Raw genomic sequence first — 11,238 nt, 5'->3', positions numbered from 1 at the left:
CCTGAGAGCATCCCTCTCTTTGCCCAGCCTTTTACCTGGAGAGATCTTACCTTCCCTGCTTCTCACACAGGGGCTTTCTGAACATTCTAAATTCAACTTTCCCATCCGGAAAACCATAAGAAACATGATGTGCCTTGTGTTTCAGCATTTAATGTATAAATGCACCACAAATATATGGTTGTAATTTTTACCTTTTCCTAAATCGTTGTTTATTTAATGTTCAACTGTTGTCATACTTTAATAAAAATTATATTAAAACGTTTAAAAAGTTGGCTCGCTATTGCATACTTGCATAATTTTATTTATTTTTTTAAAGCAAAAATAGCAGTGCTGGAACTACCCACCCACAATTTCCTCTAAGCGCCCCTGAATTTGTACTGCCTCAGGTAAGGGAAGTGAGGGTTGCAATCTTAACTGCAGAAAGATCTTATTGATATTTATATCCCAACTTTCCCCCAAGAAGCTCAAGGTAGCTTACATGGCTGTCCCTGTTTTATCTGTACAACACCCCTGTGAGGTAGGCTAGACTGGGAGACAGTGAGAAGCCAAAGGTCTCCCATTGAGATTCCCTGCAGACAGAGGATTTGAATCCTGGTCTCCTAGGCCTAACACTCTAACCACTAAACTCTACTGGAATGTGCAAAGGAGGAGCCGGTGGAATCCAGTAGATCACACAAGACTGAAGCCAGTTCTCCCCTCTGTTAGTTTGGTCCACTGGGGAGTGGGGTGAAAATGCACAATTGGGGAATATACCTTTATTTGAGTCAACCACAGGTTGCAAAACAGCAGGCAGCTGAGGAACTGAAACTGAAAAACAAGGAAGAGGTGATGATGTTCTGGTCCAGTGGAAAACAAACAAACCAGGAGAGGGCCCAGGAAGGCTCTCATTTGCTCTCCACTCTGAACTCAAAGGGTGATGAAAGTCCAGCACTCAGGTGATTAGCATAACAATCCTTACAGATCCAGCTTGGTTCTGAGCCCAGGGCTTGCTCAATCCAATTTCCAGTCTCTGCTCTTTCTTTAGAAGCCTAATTCCTGCCACCAGGATGGTTTTTTTAAAAAAAGAAAAACGACCTTCTTAAAGAGACAGGCTCCTTCTCTCTCCTCCTGCCTTGTTCACAACAAACACCTGCCGCTTTCCAGAAATAATAGTTGCGTCAGGCACATCATACCTTTAAAACACATCCAACGCACATTTCAAGCACACAACCTCCGCCAAGAAATCCCAGGGACTGTATGTAATTTTACTTGAGACAGTGGTTTAGAAGGTGAATCACAAATCAGTGATATCATCACCATCGTCTCTAGTTTGTTAAGGGTGCTGGGAATTGTAGCGCTGTGAACTACAGTTCCCAGGACTTTTGGGGATTCATGTGTTTTCAGTGTGTGTGGATGTTCTTTCAACGTACGGTGTGGATCTGCTTAACTATCGGATAACGTAGCCTACCCTAACCCCACAAATCTTAAAGATTATCATTGTTGTGGGGTTCATTATTTAATATATCTTCCACTATGGCAGTAAATTAATACGCAACACAGCAATTCCCTATGCACTTCATATCCTACACAATCTCAGCATTCCTTACAGGGTAGATAACGTGGTACGGTGCCCTCTGCTTTTAGGACTCCAGTTTCCATCAGCCCCAGCAAATATGGGAAATGGTGATGGATGATGAGATATGTAGTTCAGCAACATCTGGAGAGCCCATTCATTCCCTAAGGAAGAAGGTGAGCATGACATCATCGAACTAACTCTTAAAAGAGGATTGCACCAATTCAGGGAGGAGAAGGCTATCGATGGCTACTAGCCATTATTAACAGCTTTGGATAGCTCAATGGGTAGAGCATGGAACTCTTAATCTCAGGGTTGTGGGTTCAAGCCCATGTTGGGCGAAAGATTCCTGCACTGCAGGGGGTTGGACTAGATGACCCTTGGGGTCCCTTCCAACTCTACAATTCTATTATTCTATGCTGTGCCTCCATGGGTGGAAACAGTGATGCTTCTGGATACTGGTTGCTGGAAGTTGCAGGAGGGGCGAGTGCTGTTGCGCTCAGTCTCTGCTTGCCGATTTCCCAGAAGAGGCTTCTTTCCCCCCCTAATTTTTTAATTCAAAATTAAAACAAGACATATTATCCAGAAACATATCATCCTTATTTTTCCTCCGTCCCCCCACCCTCCCACACAACCCCTCCCCGCCCCCACCCCCCTCAACTTCCCTCAGTTCCAGTCTTTGGTTTCTCTGAGACTGCTGTTTTCTGCATGTTACAAAGTTGTATAGATCTTCAAACTATTTAGCTGATTATTATCAATAAAAAGTTTGTGAATGTGTATTCAAAACCTGCCAGGGAGTCCAGTTCGCTTTGTTGCGTCTTCAGATACTTTGTACAGGGTTCCCATTCATCTTTAAAGTCACAGTTATCCTTGTCCCGTAGCTTGTATGTCAGTTTTGCCAGTTCTGCATAGTCTGTCAATTTTTATTGCCATGATTCTTTGGTTGGGGTTTCTTCAGTCTTCCATCCTTGTGCTACCAGAACTCTCGTGGCCATTGTCGCATACATGAAGATGTTTTTCAGCTTTTTTGGCAGGTCTTCCCCTACAATCCCCAACAAAAATGCCTCGGGTTTCTTAACAAATGTTAAATGGAACACTTTCTTCAATTCATTGTATATCATTTCCCAATTTTTAAAAATTACATTACAATCCCACCACATATGATAAAATGTCCCTTCCTTTTCCTTACACTTTCAGCATATATTTGAACTAGTTTTGTACATTTTCCCTAACTGCACTGGTGTTGTGTATCATCTATAACCCAGAAGAGGCTTCTGATTGGCTACTGTGAGAACGGGATGCTGGACTAGATGGGCCACTCAGTGGCCTGATCCAGCAGCTTCTTCTGACATTCCTAACTCTCCTTGAGCTCCATGCTGGCCATGTTGCCCAGAGATCATGGGCTACACAGAGCCCAGCAATACTGGGTTGGTTGGGAAGTCTTAGGATAAGCAAGTCTTTCTTTTGGGGGGTGGGGGCAGAGAAAGTACTGTTTGCAAAGAAAGTGTTAAGTGATGAGCTATGATGTCTTCAAAGCCAACAGTTCAAGCAAGGTAAACTTTCGACTCTCCAAGTTTTGTGCCTTTCCTTTTACTTCCTCTCTGAGTTAGCAAGGCTTGTTTCTGTTTTTGTTTGCTTGTTTGCTTGTTTTGGCCTGAACTCCCAGGCCTTTTGAGTTTGCTAACTGGGGTTACCAATTCCTTCTCCCGCTCCACACACAGAGTTTTTGCCTTTTAAACAGCAGCAGGAGGTACAGAGATTTAACAGTTCAGATGCTATCTCTCATAACTGGAACTTCATCCATGTTCACACTCCCGTTTAACTCTGCAACCAGGGTGCTCCCGACGCTGATTTGGGACACGTTGTGTGGGCAACCTTTGCCACAATTTTATTTGTTTATTTATTAAATTTATACCCCGAAAGAGCCTAGAGAGGCAAATGTAACACCCTAGAACTCGCGGATGTCCACTGAAGCTGAATGTTGGAGGATTCAGGACCGATAACACAGGGGATTTTTTGACACGGTGCAGAGTTAGTTAACCTATGGCGATGGTGGCCACCAATTTGGATGGCTTTAAAAGAAGATTAGACCATTTTGTGGAGGAAAGGGCTGCCGATGGCTACTAGCCACAATAGCTCAGCTCTGCTATGGAGGAAGCCATGCTTCTGAACACAAGTTGCGGGAAGCCACAGCGGGGGACATTAATAGGGTGCTTGGGTGCTGCTTGCGGGTTCCCCACTGTGAGGGCAGGGTACTGGGCTAGATGGGCCTGATCCAGCCGCCTTCTCTTACTTTCTTATGTTAATGTTGTAAACAAAATTCCTATCACATAAAACAATAAAAGCACATTGAAAACACTTCCAGGAAAGATGTGGATAGATCCTTATCTTCCCTGCCTTCTCTTACAAAATGCTTCTTTTTGATGTGTTCTCTCTCTCCTGCCCCAAACCAGCTTCAACCCCAATTGAGAAAAAGAAAGACTTTGCTGTGTTTTAAGCCAGTGTACCCAGCATTCATGTTCTGAGTAGCTAAAGCAGCACCAGTTACCAAGAAACCTTGGCAGCCCTCGCAGGCTGGCTCAAGGGAGGCAAAACAGCTTGATCTGAAGAAGATAGGAGGGGGGCTATTTGTTTTTGTTTTTTTACAGCACAGATAGATAGACAAACAGGATCGCCCAGAAAAAGTCTGCAGGCAGAGCTTGTTGAGAAAGCCACGGTTTCAGGAACTGTTTCCAAAAGTTCACCACGGTGCAGTGTGTGATTCTTAATCTTCTGGGGCGAGAGTTCAAGGAGGCCCATCTCTTTGGGGGTTGGTGTGTGTTGGTGTGTGTGTGTGCCTTTAAGGAATCCGGCTTGGCTGTGCCCCTTCTCCTCCCCCACCTGAGAACCAATTAAAACTCCATGAATTCAAGTGGGGGGCTTTTGTCCTTGGCAGGGGCTGGCCTGACAAAAGACTTCTCCAGGCTGGGATGAAAGCTGTTATTCAGCAAGCTGGGGGTTTGTTCCCATTCAAATCACTTCCACTCCACTCTCCTTTTCTCGCTTGCTCTCCTCTGAGTTCCCAGGCCGGGCTCCCTGCCCGAATGGACCCCCCCTCAAAAAAAAAAACCCTGCCACCATCCCCCTGTGCTGAGTTTCTCCCTCCCCATCCCAAGTGGCCATATGCAAGCTTGGGGGATGGCCAGCAGTGGCAGGAGCCCCAGAGGCTGAGCTGGAAGCTGCCTTGCAAAACTTAAAGGCGGCTGCTTCTGGCCACACAAGGTGTCCATAAGGAGAGCAGCTGGATCAGGGCAGCACCTGGTATTCAGAAGCAGAGGCTGAGCCAAGCCAATGTAGATTTATCCTTCTTAAAACTGTCCAGTCTTCCATCGTTCCACCCCCATCGCTCAGCCCGGACACCGGGGTCCAGATCCGAGGGCCTTCTGGCAGTTCCCTCCCTGCGAGAAGTGAGGTTACAGGGAACCAGGCAGAGGGCCTTCTTGGTAGTGGCGCCCGCCCTGTGGAACGCGCTCCTATCTGATGTCAAGGAAATAAACAACTAACTGATTTTCAGAAGACATCTGAAGGCAGCCCTGTTTAGGGAAGTTTTTAATGTTGGATGTTTTATCATGTTTTTAATGCAGGTGGTACCTCTGGATGCGAATGGGATCCGTTCCGGAGCCCCGTTCGCAACCAGAAGCGAACGCAAACCGCACCCCCGTGTGCGCGGGTCACGATTCGCCGCTTCTGTGCATGAGCGTGACATCATTTTGACCGTCTGCGCATGCGTGAGCGGCAAAACCTGGAAGCAACGCGCTCCGTTACTTCTGGGTCACCGCAGCGTGCAACCCGAAAATACTTATCCCGAAGGTAGTTCAACCCGAGGTATGACTGTATTCTGTTGGGAAGTGCCCAGAGTGGCTGGGGAAACCCAGCCAGATGGGCAGGGTATGAACAACAACATTTCCCCAGTAACCCTTGACTATTCTGCATGACCCTCCTCCATGTGTCATGGCTTTGTTTCCATTTGGTGCACGTTCCGTAACTTCGTGCTGAAATCCTGTAACATTTGGCAGATCCAAGCCGCACATTTAAAGCGCATCTGACACACATTTAAAGCACATGACTCTCCACCCCTGTAGAATCTGGGAACTGTAGTTCTCCCCGCACAGTGCTACAACTCCCAGCATCCCTGACTACAGCCATCCAGGTGAGTGGCCATCACTGGCTTCTATGGGAGCCAGTTACCTAGTTTAGCTATGTGCAGTGTGAAGCAGTCCTTTTTACCTGTCCTGAGTCTTCCAACATTCAGCTTCTTTGGATGTCCACATGTTCCATACCCTCCAACATTTCTCCGATGAAAATAGGAACGTCCTATTCAATTATTATACTATTTATATCCCGCCCATCTGACTGGGTTGCCCCAGCCACTTTGGGCAGCTTCCAACATATATCAAAACATAACAGAATATTTTTATTTTTTTAAAAAACTTCGCTATATGTGGCTGCCTTCAGATGGCTTAGTGGGGTCGGATAACTCCATACCCTTCAACATTTCTCTGATGAAAATAGGGACGTCCTAAGGAAAAGCAGGACATTACAGAATCAAATCAGAAACCAGGACAGCTTCTGTAAATCTTGGGTTGTCCCTGGGAAATAGGGACACTTGGAGGGTTTGGTTTATGAAAGAGGGAGAAAAACCTTTACAGTATCTGCTTTCCTTATGCCATGCACAATTTCACAATATTCCACCATGCTGCCTGTTACTCTCCTTCTCTCTAAACTAAAAAGTCCCAGAGGCTGCAACTTTCCCACAGACGGGAGTTGCAGATCTTGGGCTGATTGGCAGTGGCTTCAGGAGGACTGAGCTGACACTCTCCTGTACCTGAGGGCTCCCAGGATAAGTCCTCGGTTTGAAGGGAACAGAAGCAAACTCTGTACTTGGGCATTTCCGCTATCCAAAGCGTAGCAGCCCCTTGTGGAACACATTGACCTTTGCCTCCCGTGTGCTTCCTTGAGGAGTGTGTGTGTGTGTGTGTGTGTGTGTGTGCTCATTGGTGTGTTATGTTTCTCATCAGTGGGACGAAATTGTTGCCCCCAATCCCTTCCGTGTGGGGACAAGGGCCTCCATCCCTACACAAATGCCAGTCTTTAAGAGGAGAGTTCCGGGTCTGACCTCAGGGAATATTACATCTGGGACCCACCCCCCCAGATGCCAAGGAGGCCCCCCTGCCCGACGGTTCCTCAAATCTGGAACTTTGCTCCCTAGTTAGCCGACGACCATGTCAGACGAGTCTCCTTGTTTTAATTACCGTGTTGTTTTAATGGGACTGTTTTATTGCATATTTTAATTATGGATGTTTAAATGTTAACGTTTTAATGGGATTGCTTTATTGTGCATTTTAATTATGGATGGTTGTAATTTTCATGCTTGCACAGTTGGTGTGTTGTTGTTTTTAATGCTTGTAAGCCGATTTTGGTAAATAAGCGGTAAATAAATAAAAAACCCAAATCACCCGACAGCATTCCTGGCCTCGGAGACAGAAAGACCTGGACCGAACAGGAAGGAAGGGTTTAACAGAAGAGACGGGCTGCTGGATCAGGCCCATAGGCATTCTGTTCCCACATTGGCCAAAATGCCCCGAAGAACATAGGAACCTAGATAGAATGCCTCTGGACTTGGAGGTTCCATAAGAAGAATCCTTTTGGATCAAGCCAAAGGGGTCTAATTTTAGTTCAGCATCCCATTCTCAAAATGGCCAACAAGATGCCTAGAGGAAGCTTGCAAGCAGAACCTGAGAGCAGCAGCGCCTTCTCAACTTTTGATTCCCAACAACTGGCATTCAGAGGCATACTGCCTTCGCCTCCAAGGGTTCATCCTTTTCCCTTTGATAAAACATGTCCCCTTTCAGAACGGATTTCTAGGGGGCAATTACAGTACAAGTAAGTGGCTTACTAGTCATCAGGCTGCAGATGCTGAATCAGGGTTAATGCTACTGACATTCTGGTGCCTGAAGGTGAACATCTAAGGCATCCTCTGCCATCCAATAATGATTACCGGGCCAGGAGGAAAAGTTGAACTAATTGGGGCAGGGGGACAGGAGTGCAATTAAAATTAGCAAGGCTGAGAGTTAAGTGCACACTTGTTTATTTTTCAGAGCTATATTGGTTCCGGTGTGTTTATTCTTCAAAGCTGTATTGGTTCTAGTGTGTTCAATAAGGGGCTCCAAACACAAAAAACATGCTGAAAAGAGCCTTTGTTTCCCAAGAAAGAGTGGCAGTCACGTAATGCCTTAATTAGGAGCAAAAAGGAACATCATAAAAAAATGGGCAAGCTTTTGAGTTAACCAGAACTAATATCTTCTAGATTGAAGATTTCTGATAAAACTGAAAGCTTCCTTGTGATGCTGTGAAGGTTCAGTTGGTCCTAATGAAGGTATTACACATTTGTTTCTGATTCCTGTTATTTTCATGAGCTTATTAGTTCTTTTATTTTTTTAATGAACAAATAGAATTTATTTCACACCTCCTACAATATCTGGGAAACAAGTGTCACATCTATACCATACATTTAAATGTGCTTTAACCATCCTGGATAATTCTGGGAACTGTAGGTTGTTGAGATTGCTGATAATTATTGGTCTGCGAGGTCAGCACCCTTAAACTACAGTCCCCATGATTCTTTGTAGTGGGAGTCATGACTGCTAAAGTGGTTTAAAGATGTGGGTTTGGATGTGATCAGAGGCCCATTTTTTATGCTGGGCAGATTGATCAATTTATTTATTTATCTATCTTCATGCAGCATAGTTAGAAGTATGGAACTTGGGGGCAGAGATAGCCACTAGCCTTGATGGCTTCAAAAGGAGATTGGACGTGTGACGTGGGTGGTGCTGTGGGTTAAACTACAGAGCCTAGGACTTGCCGACTAGAAGGTTGGCGGTTCGAATCCCCGCGACGGGGTGAGCTCCCGTTGCTCGGTCCCAGCTCCTGCCCACCTAGCAGTTCGAAAGCATGTCGAAGTGCAAGTAGACAAATAGGTACCGCTCCGGCAGGAAGGTAAACGACATTTCCGTGCGCTGCTTAGGTTCGCCAGAAGTGGCTTAGTCCTGTATGCCGGCTCCCTCGGCCAATAAAGCGAGATGAGCGCCGCAACCCCAGAGTCGGTTATGACTGGACCTAATGGTCAGGGGTCCCTTTACCTTAAAAAAAAGAGGAGATTGTATGCTACAACAGCAGCAAGAATACTCATTGCAAAGTATTGGAAGACGCAAGATCTACCCACTCTGGAAGAATGGCAGATGAAACTGATTGACTGTATGGGACTGGCAGAGATGACGAGCAGAATCCGTGACCAGGGAGAAGAGTCGGCAGAAGAAGATTGGAAAAAATTTAAGGACTATTTACAGAAATATTGCAAAATTAAGGAAAGTTGAATGGTGTTGGATTGAAATTGAGTGGTTTCTAGCTGTAATGATATAAAGGAACATAGATGGGGAAAAAAGGGTCTGGAAAATAAGGTAATATTATAAGCTGTAATGCTTTAAGTGAAGGATTTGCTGAACAAATAATTTTAAATGGAATACAAGGAGGAGAGGTATGAGGAGGTCTGAGAAATTTGTTATTGAAAAGTATGTTTTATGAACTATATGTTTTTTTTAATTTTTTTGTTTGTTCTTTTTTTGTTTGTTTAAAAAATTGGAAAATTTAATAAATATATATTTTTTTTAAAGGAGATTGGACGAATCAATGAACTTAGATAGCTCAGTTAGTTAGAGCATGGCGGCGATTAACGCCAAGGTTGCAGGTTCGATCCCCGTATGGGGCAGTTGCATATTCCTGCATTGCAGGGGGTTGGACAGAGATGTTTCTCAGGGTCCCTTCCAACTCTGCCATTCTGTGATTCTATTATGGTTGCTATGCTCTGCCTCCATGGTCAGAGGAAGCAAAAAGGAAAAAATGTATAATAATGGTACTACTCAGTGTTGCCCCAGGCCCTGCACCCCACCAGTGTGTGTTCCCCAAAAGATTGCCCTCAAGGGGCTTGCAGCCCTTGGGCGGAATAAGGTTCTCCCGAAACAAAGACTCTGAGTCCGTTCTCTCCTCTCAGGGTTATCTTTCCTCAGGAAGGTGTCTGTCTCAATTAGGAGATGCAGATTGACCTGTCAGGTTGTTGGTGCAAAGAAAATACCTTTGCAAAGCCACGGGGAAGCAAGGCTGTCACCCTGAGCTGCTTAGAGAGGGATTTGGGGCATGTATTTCTGTCTAAGCATCTGGATTGGGTCTTAGCCTGTTAGCTTGCTCTGTTTCTGTTTCTGCAGACTGCTTCCTGCAGGACGGGAACTGGAAGCCGGGCTGGCTCTGCCATTAGGCATGATGAGCTTCTCTTAGGCGGCAATTTGTTTGGGGCTACTGTAAAAAGGCAGCCATTTATTTGGAGAATTTTTTTTCAAAAAAACAAAAAAGTCTTGAAGCAATTATAAATTGCTAAGACAAATAAAAGGGGACGTGGGTGGCGCTGTGGGTAAAAGCCTCAGCGCCTAGGGCTTGCCGATCGAAAGGTCGGCGGTTCGAATCCCCGCGGCGGGGTGCGCTCCCGTTGCTCGGTCCCAGCGCCTGCCAACCTAGCAGTTCGAAAGCACCTCCGGGTGCAAGTAGATAAATAGGGACCGCTTTCTAGCGGGAAGGTAAACGGCGTTTCCGTGTGCGGCTCTGGCTCGCCAGAGCAGCGATGTCACGCTGGCCACGTGACCCGGAAGTGTCTCCGGACAGCGCTGGCCCCTGGCCTCTTAAGTGAGATGGGCGCACAACCCCAGAGTCTGTCAAGACTGGCCCGTACGGGCAGGGGTACCTTTACCTTTACCTTAAGACAAATAAACAAAAGCTGTCCCTGTCCTGAGGCCTACAATCTAAATAAAAAAGACATGACACAAAAGGAAAATGGAGGGAGGATATCAGTTCCTAGAAACAGGAAGTAGAATGCTCTTGTACTTGGGCCCTCCTTTTGGACCTCCCACAGGCATCTAGTTGGCCGCTGGACTAGGTGAGACTCTGGCATGATCCATTAGGGATCTTCTTGTGTTCATTTTTTTTTAAAGATATTTATTGAGTTTTTTCACCTTTATACATTAAAAAATCAAAAAAGGAAAAAAGAAAAAAAAGTTAAAAACACATAAAGTTTACAATCCTTATTTTCAATAACATATTTCCCTGACTTCCCCACACCTCCCCTTCTTATATTCCAATTCAAATTGTTAATTCAACAAGTTCTTGTCCCCAATTTTTGACCTTTTTATATTTAATTCATTTTAGAAAAACCAATTTTAACTTATAAACATCAGTATTTAAACATCAGTGCTCATTCTTAAAACTTTTTTCTAAAGTCGACCCAAATTCCCTTCCACGAATTCCCCAATTTTCATACTAATAACAAAACAAAATAAAAAAACCAGATAATTATGCACCCTTTGGATTTCCAAACCCCACCCCCCTTTCCCGGTTTCAATCCCCAACAAATGTCCATCAGTCTTAGTCTACTATCAGCCTGGAGACCTCACGTCCGAGGCTCTTAATTCTCTCTCAATTCCTCTCTGCCGGTTTTTTTGATAGTCCTTAATATTAAACACCAGATCTCGGAGAAGCTCTGTCCCAATAGGGTCCATATTTCTTCCTGCCAGACCTCCATACTTAAAAGTGGAGCCCGAATCTTG

Source organism: Podarcis raffonei, chromosome 16 (genome assembly GCF_027172205.1).
Source record: "Podarcis raffonei isolate rPodRaf1 chromosome 16, rPodRaf1.pri, whole genome shotgun sequence".
Classification (NCBI taxonomy): domain Eukaryota; kingdom Metazoa; phylum Chordata; class Lepidosauria; order Squamata; family Lacertidae; genus Podarcis; species Podarcis raffonei.
This window is presented reverse-complemented; position numbering follows the sequence as displayed.